This window comes from Hippopotamus amphibius, chromosome 1, assembly GCF_030028045.1.
Source record: "Hippopotamus amphibius kiboko isolate mHipAmp2 chromosome 1, mHipAmp2.hap2, whole genome shotgun sequence".
Lineage (NCBI taxonomy): Eukaryota > Metazoa > Chordata > Mammalia > Artiodactyla > Hippopotamidae > Hippopotamus > Hippopotamus amphibius.
In genome coordinates this window covers 227,124,540-227,143,254 of record NC_080186.1, presented here as the reverse complement: position 1 = coordinate 227,143,254, position 18,715 = coordinate 227,124,540, and the positions used below count along the sequence as shown (strand labels likewise).

Below are 18,715 nucleotides of genomic sequence, written 5' to 3'. Positions count from 1 at the left end.
GTTCCCCCCAAATTTATATGTTGAAGCCCTGACATCTAGTACCTCAGGATGTGACTGTATTTGGACATAGGGCCTTAAAAGAGGTGACTAAGTTAAAGTAAGGCCTTTGGAGTGTGACCTAATCCAGTAGACTGGTATCCTTATGAAAGGAGGAAACTGGGACAAACAAAGACACACCAGGGGTGTGTGTGCACAGAGGAAAGACCATATGAGGACACAACCAGAAGGCAGCCATCTGAAAGCTAAGAAGAGAGGCCTTAGGAAAAACCAACCCTGCTGGCACCTTGATCTTGGGCTTCTAGCCTCCAGAACTGTGAGAAAATAAAGTTCTGTTATTTAAGCCACCCAGTCTGGGGAATTTTATTCTGGCAGCCCCAGCAGACTAATACCACATGTAATGAAAATTCACAATCCCAAGGCCCACCCTAAACATTCTGGATCAATAGGATTTGGCCCTGGCAAATGCATTTTTAGTAGAGCCTCTAGGAGATTCTGATGCACACTGAAGGTAGGGATTCACTATTTTCTGCACTAAAATACCATAGTTGGTTGAGGAATTTCTATAGAGGTGAAAAAGAATGGCGAGGACTACCCTCATCACTACAGGGAAATTGTTCTAATAATTGGTATCGCTAATTATTCTGGCCAAATTCCATCCAATTTTTTTTTTCCTGTTAGTACCAAGGTAGCATTCAGAAGTGAGACAATATTGGGTGCAGCATGGATCCATGAGTCCTAGGGAATGTGTGATGCTGGGATATAAGCTGCATTAAAGAAATGAGCAGGCAATTTATGCTGGAATTTATTTGAGTTATCTTTCCAGCTATGAATGGCTTTGTAATTATAAAAAATAATTTTTTGCTTCTCTGCTTAGTGTTTATATACTTTGCTAATGAATTATTTTTCAGTTTGGGTGTGCACAGTTGATCCACTGCCATGCTTATAGTGTGTTTTTGTTAATAAAATATATCATAACTTGAAAAAGAATTACAGTAGCATTTGCTTTGGTAGGAAAGGCTTAAATTCACAGCATGCTTGAAATGATAACATTCTTAATGTGCCAGGGACTATAATAAAGAATAAAAATAAAACATTGTGAGCATTTTCTTGTATAGGTTTTAGTTTCTTACAGGCTTTTAATGTATAAAAACATTAAGAATGTTTGAATTTCACACTTTTAACATAAATTTATTAACTGAAATACTATATTTCTATGAAAAAATAATATAACTCACCTGGACAAGATAAAACAAAGTCAAATTGAAATCTACTTAATATCAAGCTGTTTAATTTGATTAGAACAAAAAAAAATATTGTTATTGTGACAATATCCAATACTAAAATGAAGTGCTGCCTTACAAAGTAGGATAATTTCAAAGAGTACCTAGAGACTTAGTTTCTACTATGCTGTCTAAATCTTAACAGAAAAATGTGATGAAATTTGGCTGAAAGAAGTAATATAGCTTGAATATTATGAGCAAGATTCTTCAATAAAAAATGTTCTAATTTTTTTCAGATTATTAAAATGCTATTTTAAATTAATACAATTAAGAAAGAAGGTTTTGTTCTCCGTTTAATACCAGCATGATGAGTCTAAGCATTGTCAGTGAATATCTAATAATTGTTAGTGAAGATCTGATATCTAATAATTGATACCTTCCAAAAGCATCTGTCAGATAAAAGTTTTCATATTATTACCATAAAATAATATATATCCTGTTGCAAAATGAAGCACTTTGAAGCTTTCCAAATACAACAGAAAAATTATTATACTGAGAATTCTATTTGTGGATTATAACAGCCTATTTTATATTATTTTTTTATATTTGTATTTATATATTATACTTTCATATTGCATTTTATGGGTTTCAAAGTACTTTCCACACAATTAGATTTTCAGTGAAACCCTGGGAAGTTGTTAGGGCAAGCATGCTTATGCTATTTTACATATGAAGAAACTGAATCTCATAGAAAGTAAAGGTACTCGCTCAAGGTCTTTCAGGTAGTTGGCAGCAGAAGTAGGGGTAGTGGAAGCCTGTGCCTTTGCCACAGCAGGACACTAGCCTGCCTTTTGTGGGCTCCCTTGGTCTCTACTTAACAGCTGAATGTTGCCATCACAGTCAATTTGCAGGTTATGAATCCACAGATGCAGGGGATCCAGACTACTAGGCCATCTCATGCAAGGGACTTGGGGGTTCGTGGATTTTGGTGTCCAGGAAGGGTCCTGAAATCACTCCCCCGCAGATACCAAGGGAGGACTGTACTCTTATCACTGGTGGAATGGCAGGAAAGCAAAAGATACTAGCTGAGTCATTCTAGATAAAATTTAATTTCACTCTTTAATAATCAGCTGATGTAAGATTCAAGTGAATTCTAAAGTATGGAGTTAAAAAAGTTAAATCTTTGGTTACTGTGAATTTAAGAATAAATTGTGTACAAAGTAACAATTAATGACAGAGGTGCAGTAAGTAAAACTCGTTTTGTTTTCCCCTTCTACATGCTTCCTGGGGCCCAAAGATAGGATAACTATGATGTAAATGAAATAACAAAATCAAAAACTTAACTTGCGAAAATCCTGGAAAATACAGAAAGTAGAAAGAAGATGAAAAATTTACATCTAATCTCACTATTCTGGGATAACCTCTGTGAACATTTTTACACACACTGTTTTCTCCTACTGTTTTAGCAATACATATTTTTGCATAGTTGAGGTCATATAATTTACTGTTTTTTCCATAAAATACAGTATCATAAAAAGCACTTTTCCCAGTTATTACACAATCTTGATAATCAATATCGAAAGCTGCTGCAGAAGATTTCATCTTGTGAATGTGTAAGAGTTCACTAAGTCATTCTTATACCACTGTTGTAAAAAAAATAGAGCCATGCACATTTTACTGCATTTATGTAAAATATTTTCTATACTTTGGATTATTTCCCCAGTAGAGATTTTCAAGAATGGAATTATTTAGTCAAAATATATGAACATTTTAGTCTCTGAATATATACTAATAGATTATTTTCTAAAACAGTTGAATCAATTATCATTCTTACCAGTAGAATATGGAAAAATGCTGTTTCACCTTAAGAAATACATAGCTACGTAGTATTCTTATATTTATTTTTCCAAAGTAGAAATATTTTTTTCTTTGATTATTAAAGTAATACTTAAACATCGCAAAAAAATTTTAGATAATACAAAAAGATTTTAGAAAGTGAAACCTATCCTCAGAGTTCACTTCCATTAACATAGTGATATTTTCCAAGACTTTTTGGATGTATAAAATTCTTCTAAACTACTGTTCTTTCCTAACTAAATATGATGAACATCTTTTTAATGTTAATGAATATAAATCTATATCACCATTCTTAACAGGTAGAGAGTATTTCATTGTATGAATAGACCATAATTTATGTTATCAATCCTTAGTGAAAGACATTTGTATTGTTTCAAGTTTTTAAAAAATTATAAACAAAACTGAAGCTGCTACAAAATTATATTACCAAGGGCAGATCAATTAGTTTCTCACAGACTTATTTTCCTAACCTGGTAAGTTTCTAATGAGTTAATTTATAAGCAGCTAGTGAACTATATTATGGAGTTGCCCAAGACCCAGTTTTACCCAAGTTTCAATATTAAGTGAAGAGTAACAAATTGGAAACCCTACTACTTGAAAGCACATAATAGTTTTCTATTGCTGCTATAAAAAATTGCCACAAACAGTAGCTTAAAGCAACACAAATTTATTGTCTGAGAGTTCTGAAGGTCAGAAGTCTAAAATCATCTCCAGGACTGAGTTTCTTACAGAGGCTGTAGGGGAGAATCCATTTCCTTGACTTTCCCAGGCTTCTCTAGGCTGCCTGCATTCCTTGACACATGGCCCCATGTTGCTCTGACCTCTGCTTCCAAGGTCACATCTCTCTCTCTGATACTTCTGTCTCCCTTTTATAAAGAGCCTTGTAAATACATTAGGCCCACAAGATAATATTCCCATCTCAAGATTCTTAATTTAATCATGTTAGTAAAGTCCCTTTTGCCATGAAAAGTAATATATTCACAGGTTTTATGGACTTGGATTTGACTGTCATTTATTCTACCTCTCACAAAGCATGTATCTAAGTTTGAGACTGTGCTACGCCACTTAAGAATTTGAAATTACTTAATTCACATGAGCATCGTCTTCTAATCTGTAAAATGAGGGAAAGAATAATCTCCATATAGGTGGTGATAAGGAGAATAAAATACTTTATATGAAATGTCTACAGTTCAACGCCAGGCACTTAAAAAACATAACAGTACCTGGCACATAGGAAATATTTAGAAGTTACCGATCATGATATCATAGAGGCACATGACTTGCATTGGTGTTATGTTTATCTGTTTCTTGGAACCTACTTGAGACTGAGGGGTGAGAGAAGCTAATGTTTCTTTTCAGTATTTTATATTAATTAATTAATCAATTTATTTATTTAATTTATCTTTTTTTTTTTTGCCCGCATTGGGTCTTTCTTGCTGCGCACAGGCTTTTTCTCGTTGTGGCGAGTGGGGGGCCACTGTTTGTTGCCTGCGCGGGTTTCTCATTTCAGTGGCTTCTTTTGTTGTGGAGCACAGGCTTTAGGTGCGTGGGCTTCAGTAGTTGCAGCTCGTGGTCTTAGTAGTTGTGGTGCATGGGCTTAGTTGCTCCTTGGCATGTGGGATCTTCTGGGACCAGGTCTCGAACTTGTGTCCTCTGCATTGGCAGGCAGATTCTTAACCACTGCACCACCAGGGAAGTCCAAGCTTATGTTTCTTTAACTTAGCATTTGCTTCATCACCTTTCTGCTTTCTCTTTTTAGTTTTCAGCCATTTTGCGGGGAAAGCACTGAGTATATATTTATATTTTAGATATGTTCTGAACAGCCCAATGATCATTTAATTTAAATTAATATTTGTCTTTTTCTCCAAAGAACGTGAGAATATGAGAATATAGCAACAAAATGTAGTCTTATGAGATTATTTATCCAGCTGTACATATTTGTTTTGTTCATACTATATTGCTGGATTTTACATTCATAGTAGCTGAAGCTAGGACCTCCAAGTGCATCTTAATTTGGTGCCCTGAAATTGTAGGCAAAATTTATGCATGTGCATTTTTCTAAGTTACAGCTTTCCTTCAATATCTGAAGAACCCATTATTCCAAATAGAAAGGATACTTCTAAACCAATTTTTTCATTTTAATTAAAATTAAGTAATTTTTCCCCACTTTATTGCATTTCTCTTACAGCCTTGTTATACAACGTGTGATCTATGGAGAGCACCATTAACTGGAAATTCATTAGAAATGAAGACTCTCGAGCCCCACCTCATACCACCTGAATCAGGATCTGTATTTTAACAAGATCCCCATGTGATTCTATGCATATTTAAATTTGAGAAGCATTACCTTTCAGTAATACCAGAAGATACAATCAAGCAAAATAAATTAAAATATAAAATATGCCCATAATACCGTCCAACTAGTGACAAACCTTCTTAACATTTTAGCATATATTTATTTCCAAAAATGGAACCATACCAAGCATATTGTTTGGTAACCAACTCTTGCCCTAATGCATTGTGAACATGTTAACATGTCAATGTAATTTAAAAATTTTTTAATTTAATTTTTATTTTATATTGGAGTATACTTGATTTACAATGTTTTGTTAGTTTCAGGTGTACAGCAAAGTGATTCAGTTATATATATACATATATCCATTCTTTTTCAGATTATTTTTTAGCATAACTTTTAAAAATTTTATTTATTGAAGTATAGTTGATGTATATTATATAAGTTATAGGTGTGCAATATAGTGATTCACAATTTTTAAAGTTATTTATAGTTATTATACAATATTGGCTATATTCCCTTTTCAACATAATTTTTAGTGGCCAATTTGTATTGTATTATATATGCATGTGTCATGATTTAATCATTCCTTTTGGTGGTCATGGAGGTAATTTTTATATTTTAACTTTCAAAATTAGCCCTTGTGTGATGAATATCTTCTAATGCAAGGCCTGTTTCAAATCCTAACATTGCTACTAACTACTTACTAGCTGTGTGAACTTAGGCAGGTTGCTTGATCTCTCTATACTTCAGCTTCTTCATTTGTAAAGTGGGCATAATAAAAACCACCTCATAGGGTTGTTTTAAGGATTTAAATACATGATTCATCTGAAGATCTTAGAACTGTACCTGGAATATTCTAAGTGATTAATGAATGTTATCTATTATTTTTATTAATGTTTATGAACACTATTTCCTTACAACCAATTTTTTCTAAATGTAAGAAAACTTAGGTCACTAAACTAGTTAGTAACAGAGGCTGAGGGAACTGGATTTATTTCCTTTTAATCTTTACACCCTTGCTATTGTTCTGGACCGGAGTGCCCAGCAAGTTTAGGACCTTAAAAAAGCAAATATTCATCGGAGGGTTGACTGCTGAGAGTAGGATTATTTTAAATAATTCTCTACCGAGACAGATCCGTAAAACAATGAACTTTGGTTGCTGATATGTAAAATAAGAGAGGGAAAATGATTCTGATTTAAGCTTCAATCAGCCCAGGAGACTATTTTCCCGCGAGTGGGGCAAAGCGGAGCTATGGTTTCCATGGTTACAGATCGCGCCGCGTCCGGACTCCCCGCTTTCTATATTGCGCAAGCGCACCGAGCCTTCCTTGGATTCCCGGCGCCTCGGGTTTCGAAGGGATAGCCCCTCCCTCTCTTTCGCCGTTGTCCTATCGCCTTCTCCCTTGGCATCGTCCACGCGCTCCGGGTGTCCGTGACGCAGTTTTGGCGCGCCCGCGTCGTTTGGAGCCGCGACGCTGAACATGGCGCGTTCCTAGAAGCCGATTTCGGCATCAGTAGGCGGCGGCGTGTGGACTGGAAGCGTGGGGCGCAGGACCAGCCAACGCCGCTTCGTGTTGGGGCGTGGAAGCGGGAGAGCCGGGCCATTCCGGATCGAACCAAACGGTGAGGCCCCGGCCTGAGAGCCCCAGAGCGCGTGCGAGTGGAAGAGAGGAGTGGGCTGGGCAGCGGAGACCCGAGAGGCGAGGGAAGAACGGGTGGCTAGTAGAAGGCCAGGCATAGCGGTAGCGAGCTGAGGGCGGCCTGCAGGCTTGGCCTTCTGTTACCTCAAGGACCCCTGGGAGCTCGAGGCTGCCCCAGTGAGCCCGGGAGCGGGAAGCATGGTCGGGGAGGAATCAGGGCGCGAGGAGGCAGGGACTGGGTGCTAAAATGAGGACGTAGGGTGCTCATTGTGGCTGCGGTTGCGGGCCAGGGTGGTGCATTTGCCCTTGGGGGATAGGTGGTTCCACTTCTCAGAGAACGTGGTCCTCTTTAGTATAAAACCACTGTATGTTGTTATGGTACCCACGGTACTGCTGCTAATGGCAATACTGTGAACGCTTTAATTGACCGTTAGACCCTTGCTTGCCTTTAATGAACAAGTGAAGGAAGTTATACATTTTCATAGAGGAGCTTACTTGCTGAGGTATGGCCGGCAGTGCTCGAGCCCAGCGACTTCTGCAGCTTTATAATTTGAGGGTATTTGTGATTCAGCAAAAGTATTTTGAGGCCCGTTGCATTTTGTCAATTAAAAAAAAAATCCTTTTGTGACATGGTGGCGAATGAGGGAAGTATTATTTTTTCAGAGTGACTTGACTAGATAGGTAGGACTGCTAAATTGCCTCCTGGTGCCAAGATTGCAGTTGACATCTCCCCTCCCCACTCCATTTAAAGGGGCTCAGTTGTAGTGCGGTAGTGCCCTTGCGATTTGGTTATTCTTCAGAAGGGAATAAGGAAGAGCAGTTTACAGCCATAATGTTTTTTAATTTTTCTTGGTTAGGGAGCTCATTCCCTCATTTTCACGGTATTTCGGATTTCTCTATTCAGTACAGAGGCTTCAGGTTAAAGGCAGAGCGACTACGATATGACATTCATTTCATGACATTTTTTTCTTACATCTTTCGTCACTGAAGGACATTTCTGTGAAATTAGATTGAAAATCTCTCCCTATTGGTTGTGATAGGATTGCGGAATTCCTCCCCTCCCCCGTATTCCCTAGCACAGGGAATAGTAGAAACAGTTTAATTATAGCAATGATTTGTGGCGGTATATTATAGCCCTAGGGCAGTTGGGCTGTCTCTGCCCTAGTTACACTTCCTAAAGCAGAAGAGAGTTCTCAACACAAATTTAGCTGTGATAATACGATTGAAGATTCTAAACAAATAGGTGAAGATCATTTGGGAATTAATGTAAAAATCTTTAGGTTTCGTGACATTGTGGAATGTGTTTGCATTCAGGATCAAACCAGAATGCAGAAGAATCTTCTTAGACATGTGGCAGTTAAAGTATACTGAAGATTTTTCAAGAGATAAGTACGTGTGTTTTTCCAGAAGTGTTCATATTCTGAGGAAGAAAATATGTTTGATTAGATAGGTTTTAACCTTTGTGTTGCATATATGTGTACATGTGTGTTTGTATTTAATCTTGGGTTTCTCCTAATTTAGAGTTACTCATGGCAATTCCTTTCTTTTCCTATCATTCCTTTCTTTTCCTGTCTGCACCAAATGGGGACTGTCAGTTAATTTCAGAGTGTTTTAGGGAATGGCAAGACACATTTTGTGCAGGTGTGAGTCTGGAGTGTTTTTGCTTGCTTTTCTCAATATCAGGCTGATTACGGATAAGCTGACAATTATAAGCTTTGTAGAACTTTAGCTGGGTCAGTGTTCTACACCCTTGCAGTTCAGAATGTGATATATGGCATCACTTGAAAGTTTGTTAGAAATGCACTATCTCAGGCTTAACCCCAGAGCTACCGAATCAAAATCTGCATTTTAACAAGCTCTCCAGATGATATGAAGGTACATTACAGCTTTAGACACACTAATTTGGTTGGTAAAAGTTGAAGACCAAGGTCATGCACAAACCCGCATAAAAATTATAGCACTTTTATTTGTAATCTGAGGTGATCTTATGCTGATTTTCAAGTCTGATTTGTCTCGTTGAAGACACTTAAGGCCCAGCAATGGTAAGTGACTTGCACAAGGTCATATATTATCTAGGTTTTTTAACCCAGGTTCCGATTTATTGCAGTGCATTTCTTTTGCTAGTTACTGCTAGAGTTCACCTTATTAAAACTGAACTAAAGCATTCGTGAATGACAGTGAGGTATTCCTTCAGTAACAAGCAATTATTGACCAATGGAAAGGCAGCCTGATAATCCTGTGTGTCTTTAGTAACTACTCTTGTTTCCCATGCTGGTTATTAGCTCACCACCTGCTTCCTTCCTTAATCTTTCCTAGATAATGTTACCTTCTGCTTCACAGAGAAATGCAATACATTGGTGGGAACTTCATTGCTTTTTGCCCTCTTTCACCTGCATAGTTGTCTACCTCTACCTGTTCATCTCTAATTGTGTTCTGAGTTTTTTTTCTCCTCAGGGACAATGTTTCCTTGGTGTATTAGTTTGCTAGGGCTCACATAACAAAAAGCAGAGACTGGGTGGCTTATACAACAGAAATTTATTTTCTCACAGTTCTGGAGGCTGGAAGTCCATGACCAAGGTTAGGGCAGAATTGGTTTCTTCTGAGGCCTCTCTCTTTGAGTTACAGATCACCACCCTCTTTCTGCCTCTTTACATGGTTGTACCTTTGTGCACTAGCACCTCTAGTGTCTCTTTTTCTCATTAAAACACCAGTCATGTTGGATGAGAGGCCACTCTGATGGTCTCGTTTTAACTTAATCACATTTTGAAAAATCTTATCTTCAGTACTGGAGATACTGAAGGTTAGAGCTCCAACATACGAATTTTGGGGAATACAGTTTAGTCCATAACACTTGGTTATCTTTTACTCTCAACTGGTACTAACTTACCAGAATTTAAATGCACTCGTTTCAAATACACCGTTTTCACTCTAGGTTCCTCTTCAATTTTATCTGTAATTTCCCTTAAGTTTCTTGAAAAAGTTGTCTTTATTCATTTTCTCTACCTTCTTATGTATGTATGTATGTATGTATGTATGTATTTTTCAGTTTGTTGAAGCCTGCCAGTCCACTGCAGTCACTGAATTTGATGGGGGTGATGGTCACTGTTGATCTCCTTATTCTGAAATCTAATGGAGTCTTTTTAATCATTTGACATTTTGACTAGTTCTCCTTGAAACTCTCTTATGTTTCTGTGGCACTGTAGTCTCCTTATGTTCCTTCTATATCCTGGTCAGCCTTTCCTTGGTATATTTTTCTCTCTTTGATCATTTTAAATATTCATTTCACTCTGGAGTACTGTCTTCTGCTCTTTTCTGTCTCTGCCACTCTCCTTGAAGATTTTCATCGCTTATTACTTCAACTTCTGTATCTATATTGATGACTCCCGAATCTGTTTAGCACAGATCCCTCTTCAGCTCTGACACATTGTGGTTGTCTTAAGATACCTTAAACTCGTGTCAAAAAAAAAAAAAAAGACGTATCTCACCCTTTCTGAAGTTGCTTTTCTTCCTCCTGTCATTCTTGCCTGCAGCTAACTCAGTTGGAGATGCCCAGAATCTTTAACTCTTCCCAGTTATTACCTTTATGTGCTAACTTTCTCCCACTTAACTATATAATTATTACCAAATCTTGTTTTACCTCTTTCATCTACTTTTTCTTTGTGGCTACTACCGTGATTCGGATTATCATTATTATCTGGGCTTCTTTGTAAACCTTCTAAATAATTTCCATGCTTCTAAGGATGCATACCATCCCTCTGTACCCTTCCTTTTTTTGTAGGCAGATTATGCTGTTATTCTGCAGTCCTTCTATGCAGACTTTCAGATAAAAATCCAAACTACCAAGCCTAGGAAATTGGGACGGTAATGATTTGAGCCTTGCTTGCTGTTTGTTTTCACCTTCTGTTATTTCCTGCCTCACATTCTTTTGTCATGCTAAATTGTTTACAGTTCTTCAAAAGCATTAGAATGTTTTTTAAAATTGAGACATTTATATGTTGTGTGTCTTCTGCCTAGAATGTACCCATCACTTGTCAGACAAATACCTATAATGTGTGTTATATAGATAACTTCTACTCAGCACAAATGCTGTCTCGCTCCCCTCTGGGAAGCCTTCCCCAGCCTTGCTAGAGTGAGGTAGGTCTTTTTCTGACGTTATACTATATTGTAATTGTCTTTTTTTCCTGTCTGGACTTGAATGCAAAGATTCCCTTATTTATTTCTCGGAGTAGGGCCTGGCCAGGAGAAGCTGCTTCATTGCTGAGTACTGAGAATGCAAGTTGAATTACCAGGGAGTTGAAAAGATTGTGGAATGTTATATACCCTGGAAGGTTATACTGAGTGGGCTTGAAAAGTCAGAGACTTGGGTTCATTTTTGTGACTTTTCAAAGCTATAAGTGGAGATTAGGGTATAGTCATTGAATTCATTTATTTATTTTTAAAATAAATTTATTTATTTATTTATTTTATTGGCTGCATTGGGTCTTTTTTGCTGTGTGCAGGCTTTCTTTTTAGCTGCGGCCAGTGGGGGCCACTCTGTTGTGGTGCGCGAGGTGTGCGGGCTCCTCATTGAATTGGCTTATCCTGTTGCAGGGCATGGGCTCTAGGCATGCGGGCCTCAGCAGCTGCAGCACACAGGCTCAACAGCTGTGGCTCACGGGCTCCAAAGCGCAGGCTCAACAGTTGTGGCTCACGAGTTCAGTCGTTCCGCAGCATGTGGGATCTTCCCAGAGCAGGGATCGAACCTGTGTCCCCTGCATTGGCAGGTGGACTCTCAACCCCTGTGCCACCTAGGAAGCCCCTGAATTCATTTATTTAACAAATATTCATCACTTTCTATGTGCCAAGTACTAATTCTAGATTCTGGTGATACTCCTTTGAACAAATCAAAGTCCCTGGTCTCTGGATCTTAAATTCTAATTGGAATTATGGACAATAAATACATATGTATTAGAATGTCAGACAGTTAAAGTGTTATGCAGAGATAACAGAGGATTAGAAAATAGAAGGAAGGATATCCAGACTAGAGAGATTCTGGATTGAAAGGTAAACTATTTTAGATTGGGCAGTCAAGGAAGACTTATTTGATTAGTTGACAATTTGAGCAGAAACTGGATTGAAGCTAAAGAGCAAGACATGCAGATGTTTAGAGGCAAAAGAGTTTTCCAGCTAGAGGGAGCACATTCTACAAGGGGAGGATAAGATATAGTATATGTATCTGTTCCACTAAAGATGGACAGCATATTGTCTCTAGCTCTCTCTTACTGTAGACAACTCCAAGGCAAACACCCTTATCCTGTCTCTTCCTCATGTGCCTGTGCAGGAATTTCTTTAGTTATAAAACCAAGTGTGAAACTGCTGGGTCGTAGGATATTATCTGATCATAGGTGTACTCACACAAACACATTTCATTTGTGATGACAGGATTGCTCTCCAAAGTGATTTTACTAATGTATACTCCTAGCAGCAGTGCATAAAGGTTTCTATTTACATACATTCTTGCCAGCACCGAATATTTTCAGACTTTGTAATTTTTACCAATCTGATGATTATAAAGTAATATCTCATTTTTAAGTGAGATAACCAGTGAGGTAGCATCTATCCGTTCTGATATTTATTAAGCATTTGCCTTTTCCCATCTGTGAATTGTCTATTTATATCCTTGTCCAGTTTTCTGTTTCTTGTTTTGTTCATTTACAGACATTCCTTGTATATTCTGTATAGTAATCCTTTGTCTGTCTTAGTCATTTAAAATTTCTTCTAATATTCAGCTCGTTAACTTTGTATGGTATTTTCACTGACTCTTTTAACTTTGGTTTTCAATTTTGCTGTGGTAAAATTTATCAGGAAGATAAACTGTAGTCTTGACACTGTATTTTGGTTCCAGGTCTAAAGATTTTTTAAAAAACAGTTAATTTCACTTGGTATTTGACTACACTGTGATCAAAAGGAAAAATGTGTTAGTCAGTAGAGGGTATTGGGTTGGGATAGGAGACTTGAATTCTAGGTTCCCAGAAATGTCACCAATTTGCCTGTGACTGTACAGGAGTCACAGTTTATCTTTTTAACTTTTTTGGGACACAGTTTCTTGGTCAGTAAAACAAAATGCTTAAACAAGATATACTTATTGTGTAGAGAACTGATATGGATGGCTCCAAGGTGATATAAAATGATTTTAATGAATCAAAACTTTATTTTAACGATAAAATGTAGAACGGTTTCTAATTTTGAGGGTGTTACTGGGCACACAGCCTATACATGTTTTAATGAGTGAATTTTTATAAATGCAAGTGAGTCCTAAGGCTAAACTCTCACAACAGGAATGAGATTCTTCTTAGACGAGTTATATGATATCCTGGATCAGTCATTGGAAACTACCAATCAACGATATATATATTTAGAGAGGACTGATGATCCTGTAACAGCAAAAAGTTTTGACTAAAATTTGGTCACTTACGGTCTCTTAAATTTAGGCTGTGTTATTACTGCCATTCAAAGAACAGTATCTTGCCCAAAATCAAGCTTACAGCTGTTTGTTTGACATCAGAGAAGGAACTTTGAAACCAATAAGCATAATTGCTTTTATACAGAGGTGTATTTTTTTCTTTCCTCTGAAGAGATGTCAAAGAAGGTGGTGGTGACACTAGTTGGGGCCTCACTGCTGACACTGCGTTGGTGGGTGTTACTATAGTTTAGGATAAGCTCCTTAACTTTTCCTTTGAGGAGATGTTCAGTCATGGGGGACTCTCATGTATACCAAACAGGAAAGAGACTTACTGAAGTTTATCAGTGCTATTATACTAAAAACTTCCAGTGGGTTTATTGGACAGGACTTCTGTCACAGCTGCCTCCAGGCACTGTATACTGTCTTCTTACATACTATATAATTTACACTTTTATTTCTCTGTCTCCAACCACTAGACTTTACTCTCCATGAGAGCAGGGATTTGTCTTTTTAGTTCACTGTTGTATCTTAAGTGCCTTGAATAATGTCTGGTATTTGTAGGTGTTAAATAAATATTTGAGTGAATGAGTGAAATGTGGAAAAGTCTAATGATAAGCCAATAAGTATCAGACACCTGATTGAGAGGACAAGATTAGAACAAAAGATGTTAGGTATTCCCAGTGAAAAGCATTGTTAAAATCTATTGGCTCAATGTGCCGCATTTCAGTAGGTGAAGATACTGAGTGAACTGTTCATTCATTTATTCCTTCATTCATTATTTTTTACCTGTTCAGCATACTGTTTACCTTTGTAGTATTTTTTATAGATATTTCTCCTTACTGTGATATAATTCCTGTACTTCCAGAAATATTGTTGTTTCTTTGACCTCTTTTTCACATTTTTCACATTTTCACAAGAGCCTGCCACTCTTAGAAATTGCAATCACATTATTGCTTTGTTCAGTTCATCAAACATTTACTGAGCATTTGCTATAGCCTTAACGCTGTGTTAGGTGCTGGCATGTATAGTTGAATAAAACACAATTCTTGTCTTTAAGCAGCTTGTGATTTTGTAGATGGGACTCAAGTAACAAGGAAATGGATGTAGTAATAGAAGTATGTTCTATAGAGAAGAGTGATGTGGAGGAACAAATGCCTTACTATCTAGTGCAGTTAAAGACTCCCAGAGCAGGTGATGTCAGGAGTGAGCAACAGCTTTAGTATTCTCTGTATCATGGTCCATTAGCTGCCAGTTTAAAAAACATACAGTAGGCAGAATTGTATCATTAACCCTTATCTACTCACCACCCAGGTTTAACAATTATCAGCTCATGGTCAATCTTATTTCATCTTACCTCCACCTACTTCTGCTCTAACTACATTGATCGTGTTGTCTAGAAGCTTGGTCAGATTCAGGTTTAACTGTTTCTTTGACATACTGCTTTAAGATTTTGGGTTCTCAAAGTAATAAAATGTCCCTTTCTTTAAGCTTTCTCATATGATAACTTTTCTGTTTTGATTATGTTTGAACTCTTCCCCTGGTCTTCACAGAAATTCATTTCTTTCTTGTCTTTGACACACTGTCTTTTTCTAGTTTGCTTTTGACTCTAGACAGTATAACAATTTTGTAATATTTCCTATCCATAATTCCTCAAGAATGTGTTTTTTTGCCTTTTCTTCTTTTCATAGACTTTGGGCTATAGATCATGATTTGAGTTGCAGGAATTTAACTATTTTTGAAAAAAATGACATCTTCTTCACATTTCTCTGTAGAAATGTTCCAGTAATTCATGGTAAATACTATATTGCTGATACATTTCACCAAAAGTGCTACTGGCCATTCAAGTTTTTATTTGCCCACTACCTATTCTTCCAGTAGGAACATTGGAGCTTTCAAGTTATTATGTCACCCTCTCAATGGCTTGAATCTGGCCTTTCTTCCTTTTCTGAATATTTGTGGACTACTGCATGTTTTTCTCCTTAGGTGATTTCATCCCGCTCTTCATGTCACTCTGCCTGTTCCTGTTCTGCAATGTCTCAGTCTCAAGATGCTAAAACATTGCTTATGAATATTACATTTTCTTATGCTCTGTCGTATTTATTTTGTGTAAAGCTCAAACACATTTATGTCTTCATCTCACATTTTCTTTTGCTAGAGAAGAGAGTATTTTTAATCTTTTTCTTTTTTTGTTGGCCGTGCTGTGTGGTCTGTGAGATCTTAGTTCCCTGACCAGGAATTGAACCCAGCTCCTCAGCAGTGAAAGCATGGAGTCCTAAGCACTGGACTGCCAGGGAATTCCCAAGAAGAGAGTATTTTTAATGATGCAGTATTTAAGTACAGATGTAGAGGCAGTGCTGTAAGGTTGGTTGTCATGTTTTGCCTCAGTGTGAAGTTTTCATTTTCGTGTTTTCAGTCCCATCTTGTGTTACGTTATTCTTTAGGCTCCCATTCATTTCTTTCCCTCAGGAGCACTTTTCTCAGCATTCTTTGCCCTGAAAACCTTTGCCGTAAGATTGTCCTGCCACCTTGCAGGTGGTTGTCCTGGCCAAGTGGTCATTGAGAATTCCAGTGTCCTTCTCCTCCCCTGTTGCTGAAGGGAAAAGGATGCTTAAGACATACTCCTTGGGATGTGCTATTTATTTCTTACCATCAGGTGGCACTGCAGATTAATCAGTTTATTTTTATATCTTTAAAAATAGTAGATCTAGTAGGACATTATCTGGTAAAGAAACAAGTTGATGTGGAAACTTTCATGGAAAAGATTTCAAAGTGAAGTTAAACACATTATTGCTAACAAATTTATTTTTCTCTTACGTGATGGAAGTGTACAATATACATGTATGTGAAGCTTAAAGGGAAGTCAATAATACATCAGAATTTTTTTCTTAATTTCATTTTTCTCAGACTGTTAAATGTTTTAAACTCTCATCTTTATAAATGTCATGTAGTAAGAATTTGTAGAGCTGAATATTTGCAGTTAAAACTGCTGTTAGATTGTAAGACTCAGAGTCCCCTGCATGAGGAAGACTGTCTTTTGGTTAATGTTGCCATCACAAATTCAGGTAATATGGCAGAGCTGTTGCTTGTCAACTCTTGCTACTGAAAACCAAGTTTGTAAGCTTTCTCTCCTGGATGTTTATGATGAGAGTGCAGTTATTGACCACATTATCTACTTAAATGTGTATATTTAATATATTGCCATGATTTCTTGGTATGTGCTTGACAAGAAAAACATGGTGATTTGAACCTCTTGAGGAGTTGGAATGTTTTAGGATTACATGAGAGAAATCAAGCAAATAGTCCCATGGAAATTTAGAATAGGTATAAAGTGAAAATTCTTGGCCTTTTTAAAAAAATGGTTTTTCATCATAAGGGTGAAATGTGTAAACTGTTAGAATCCCTTTAACTCCGGGGACTACCTTAGCACAACACTTTATAATCTTATGTTTCCTGCTTGTCTTTCCTTTTTTTTAATTAATTTATTTTATTTTTTATTTATTGGCTGCACTGGGTCTTCATTGCTGCGCTTGGGCTTTCTGTAGTTTGGAGAGCAGGGGCTACTCTTCATTGCAGTGCACAGGCTTCTTATTGCGGTGGCTTCTCTTGTGTGGAGCAGGGGCTCTAGTGCGTGGGCTTCAGTAGTTGTGGTGCATGGGCTCAATAGTTGTGGCTTGTAGGCTGTGGAGCACAGGCTCAGTAGATGTGGTGCATGGGCTTAGTTGCTCCAGGGATGTGGGATCTTCCTGGCCCAGGGATCGAACCTGTGTCCCCTGGATTGGCAGGCAGATTCTTAACCACTGTGCCACCAGGGAAGCCCCTGCTTGTCTTTCATTCTTAGGCATTTTTATATTTGTATAGCTTTGTTACATATATTTTATGTAGTATTTTTTATTTGACGTTATAGATATTCCTCTAATTACACAACAGGCTAAGAGTATTTTTAAAATCCTGATTGGTTTAGATTTAAGCTTGAGTTTCTACCACCAAGCAGGAGTTTGTAGGTTCTTTGAAACTCTTGAGTAGATAGAATATTTTAGGAGTAAGAGAAGAGATGGCAAGGGAATATCTCCCCTCCTTGTTGTTCTGTATGTTTTATTGTGTATCCTTTATTCCAGAATAGATCAGTCTTTGACAGTCTGTATGATGTCTCATAGGGAATGCTTCCATAGCCCTGGTGGTTCTTTAACTAGAAGGTATTTGGAGATATATGGAAGCATCTCAAGTCAGAACAATCCCTGGGAAGTGTTATTTACTTATATTATGCAGGGATGCTAAACAACCTATCGTGTATGCAGAGAGTGCAATTTTCCTGTCTGAACCGCTAAACAGCCTCTGTTGAGAAACCGAAATGAATCCAAATGGTACAGTGTGGATTTGAATGGGACTAGCATCTTTGGAACCTTCTGGCTTATGTCAGAAGTCTTATGTCTTCATCTTGCTTTAGTTTCTTAACAAGTGCTCTTCCTTGCTCTGAATTAACGTCACTTGTTGATACTCTAGCTACATGTTTTTCATTTCTTCAGCTTTTCCTGGTCTCTTGGTAATTTTGGCATTTACATAGAGCACTTAAAAGAAAAAAACAGCTTTATTAAGATATAATGCACAGACCATACAGTTCACCTACTGCAAGTGTACAATTCAGTGGTTTTTAATATATTCACAGAGTTGTATGATAATCACTACAATCAGTTTTAGAACATTTCATCACCTCAAACTGAAGTCACTCCACATTTTTCCCCAATCCCTTTTTATGGCTCGATAGATCATTTTTTTGTAGCATTGAATTATATATTCTGTTGTTTGGATGTACCAGTTTGTTTATCCATTCACCTACTGGAGGACGTCTTGGTTACTTCCAAGTTTTGGCAGTTATGAATAAAGCTGCTGTAAACATATATGTGCAGGTTTTTGTGTCGGCATAAAGTTTTCATCTTCTTTGAGTGAATACCATGGGATGTGATGGCTGGATTGTATAGCAAGAGTATGTTTAATTTTGTAAGAAACCACCAGTCTTCCAGAGTGGCTGTACCGTTTTATACTTCCACCAGCAATGTCTGAGAGTTCCTGTTGCTCCACATTCTTGCTTGTATTTTGCCATTGTAAAAGGTGTGTAGTGGTATCTCATTGTCATTTTACTTTGTATTTCCCTGATGACCTACGATGTGGAGCATCTTCTCATATGCTTATTTTGACATCTGTATATCTTCTTTGGTAAGGTGTCTGTTAAGGTCTTTGGTTTTTTAATCAGGTTGTTTGTTTT

The 18,715-nt window shown here is 37.4% G+C and overlaps 1 protein-coding gene across 6 annotated transcripts in view; it reads left to right on the top strand.

Moving 5' to 3' along the window:
- Nucleotides 1-18,715, top strand: part of IPO11 (importin 11) — a 213,332-nt gene that overhangs the window by 2,034 nt on the left and 192,583 nt on the right. Inside the window, exon 1 of one of the 6 annotated variants that reach the window (XM_057742699.1) lies at nt 6,853-6,996. The exons of the other annotated variants lie outside the window; for them this stretch is intronic. The gene's annotated coding sequence lies outside the window, so the exon portion shown is untranslated. Of the gene's footprint in view, nt 1-6,852; nt 6,997-18,715 lie in introns of those variants that run through there. 6 annotated transcript variants of the gene reach the window in all.